Source organism: Colobus angolensis, unplaced genomic scaffold, assembly GCF_000951035.1.
Source record: "Colobus angolensis palliatus isolate OR3802 unplaced genomic scaffold, Cang.pa_1.0 Scaffold136, whole genome shotgun sequence".
In the NCBI taxonomy this organism is placed as follows: Eukaryota; Metazoa; Chordata; class Mammalia; order Primates; family Cercopithecidae; genus Colobus; species Colobus angolensis.
Window position 1 is genome coordinate 425,606 of NW_012114444.1, and position 2,871 is coordinate 428,476.

General features: G+C 51.4%; 1 protein-coding gene across 2 annotated transcripts in view; it reads right to left on the reverse strand.

Moving 5' to 3' along the window:
• The window catches only part of PRPF6 (pre-mRNA processing factor 6), a 74,178-nt gene that overhangs the window by 13,891 nt on the left and 57,416 nt on the right, over window positions 1–2,871 (reverse strand). The gene's annotated exons all lie outside the window — the stretch shown is intronic.

Here is a 2,871-nt window from a genome sequence, read left to right on the forward strand (position 1 = left end):
GAGTGCAGTGGCGTGATCTCGGCTCCCTGAAACCTCCACCTCCCGGGTTCAAGTGATTCTCCTGCCTCAGCCTCCCAAGTAGCTGGGATTACAGGCGCCACCACCACACCCGGCTAATTTCTGTATTTTTAGTAGAGATGGGGTTTCACCATGTTGGCCAGGATGGTCTCGAACTCCTCATCTCAAGTGATCCACCCACCTCAGCCTCCCAAAAGTGCTGGGATTCCAGGCATGAGCCACCGTGCCCGGCTGCGGAAAGGATTCTTGTACCAAGAAAGAGTTTGTTGCTGAAGGTGAGTGAGAGGCCCCCAGAAAGCGGGTCAGGAACAAAGTTTTGCAACTGTGAACACGACAGTGGGGAAGATCTGGACGGGCAGCTCACAGCTGTCCAGGTCCCACACGGGGCACCCAAGAACACTACCCAGAGGAACAGCTGCCTTCTAGAGGGAGGGACAACCGGGAGCCTCCCAGTGCAAAGGACGCCCAGCATGAAAATGGGCAAGGAGAAAGAAAAGGAGTGGGATGTCACTGAGACTTCTTCACTCAGACCTGCTGCCTCCCAGGTCATATGGCTTCAGTCTGACTCAACCAGCACAGAAACCAGCAAGGGCCCTGCCTCGGGCACTGTGTCCTGACCAGGAGCATCTGAGGGGGTCAGGGAGGGTGCCAGTGAGGATCAGGCCCTGGATAGAGCACTCTGGTCTATGCCCCTCTCTGATTTCTGATCCAAGTCCTGAGGGTTGGTGACAAAGCATTTCAGACTCTCCATTGCCTCCTCTGACCTTCACAAGCAACCCGAGAGTGGCCTGAACACCCACAGGGTCAAGTGATGCTGTGCCCAGGGCCCTGGTGTCCGGGACGGAAGCAGCACTATAGCTCACTTCTGGGCACGGAAACACTGTCCGCCTTACTCCAGCACGACAAGCACTTTGAAAAACAACTGTGCTTACTCCAGTGTACGTGAAAGAGACGACAAAATGAGAAGAGAAAATCAGGCTAGAAGCAGTGGCTCACACCTGTAATCCCAGCACTTTGGGAGGCTGAGGCAAGTGGATGGTCTAAGGTCAGGAGTTCCAGACCAGCCTGGCCAACATGGCGAAACTTCGTCTCTATAAAAAATACAAAAATTAGCCGGCTGTGGTGGCAGACATCTGTAGTCCCAGCTACTCAGGAGGCTAAAGCAAGAGAGTTGCTTGAACCCTTGAACCGGGAGGCAGAGGTTGCGGTAAGCCAAGATCGTGCCATTGGACTCCAGCCTGGGAGACAGAGTGACACTCCATCTTAAAAAAAACAAAAACGACGACCACAACAAAAACCATTACCGCTGCCCTGCGTCTTAACTCACCTAAGGACTGATGTGTGTATTTTAGCACACATGAGGCAGGAGGATGGCCCAGCCAGCACACAAGCTCTGGGTTGTGCCACACGGGGTGCAAAAGAACCATGTGTGTATCACACAGACAATGCCAGCAGTGGGGTCTGATCCCAAGGACCAAAGGAGAAGCCACTGGCCAATCCAGATGGAAGGAAGCGGACACACACGGATGAAGGAGAAAGTGAAGCTCTTCATAACAGGTGCACACGTCTCTGTATGATGCACCAAGAGGACCCAGCCCAGCGGGGACACCACAGAGAACCAGATCAAAGAGTCTACAGCATCACTGGCCTGTGGTCCTCAAAACATTCAGACTCATGAGAAACAAAGGCTGAGGCTCTCTTCCAGACGAGCCAGAGGATGACCCTGCATTCCTCACAGAACACAGTGGGTTTTTTCTTCTGCTAAAAGGATGCAGAGACAACGGGTGAGACTTCTTCTTCTTCTGAGATAGGGTCTTGTTGTCGCCCAGGCTGAAGTGCGGTGGCGCAATCACAGCTCACTGCGGCCTCGAACTCCTCAGCCCAAGTGATCCTCCCACCTCGGCCTCCTGAGTAGCTGGGACTACAGGCACGCACCACCACGCCTGGCTTTTGTTTCTGTAAAGATGGTGTTCTGCCATGTTGACCAGGCTGGTTTCAAACTCCTGAGCTCAAGTGATCTGCCCATCTCGGCCTCCCAAAGCGCTGGGATTACAGGTGTCAGCCCCGACGCCCGGCCTGTGGGTGAGATTTGAGTAAGGTCTGAAGTTACCTGGCAGCACTGTCCCAACATTAATTTCCTGATTTTGATAACTGAGCTATGGTTGTGTAAGAGAATGTCCTTTTTTAAAGAAATACACACCAAAGTGTTTAAAGGTAAAGGGCATCACATCTGCAACTCATTGACTGTCAAACAGTTCTAGAGAAAAAGAAAGAGGTAAGTGAACACAGTAAGAAAGCAAATGTGCGGCCGGGCACGGTGGCTCACGCCTGTAACCCCAGCACTTTGGGAGGCCGAGACGGGCGGATCATGAGGTTAGGAGATCGAGACCATCCTGGCTAACACAGTGAAACCCCGTCTCTACTAAAAAATAAAAAAAAAAAAAAAAATTAGGTGTAGTATGTATTTACCATGATAAAAAGTTACATTCATTAGAAACCTGTAAAAGACAAGTGAATACAAAGAGAAAAACCCATCCACTCCAACAGAACTACAGTAAACACAATTCTATTTTCTTCAGGCCTTTTTTCCCCTGTTCTCAAGAATGACTATCTCTTGGCATCAACAACAAAAGATAACAAAAGAGCCAGTCGCATGTGCAGTGCTAAAGCATCTGGGGGTTCGTCTGACCGGCGATCATGATACCTGGAGACTCACTGGGCCGGGTGCAGACACCTGTTCCTACTCAGCCTCACACAGGGACACGTCACCGTCCTCTGCGCCCTGCAGATGCTAAAAGGATTTCTCTTTTTTAAGACAGTCTCGCTTTATCGCCCAGGCTGGAGTGCAGTGGC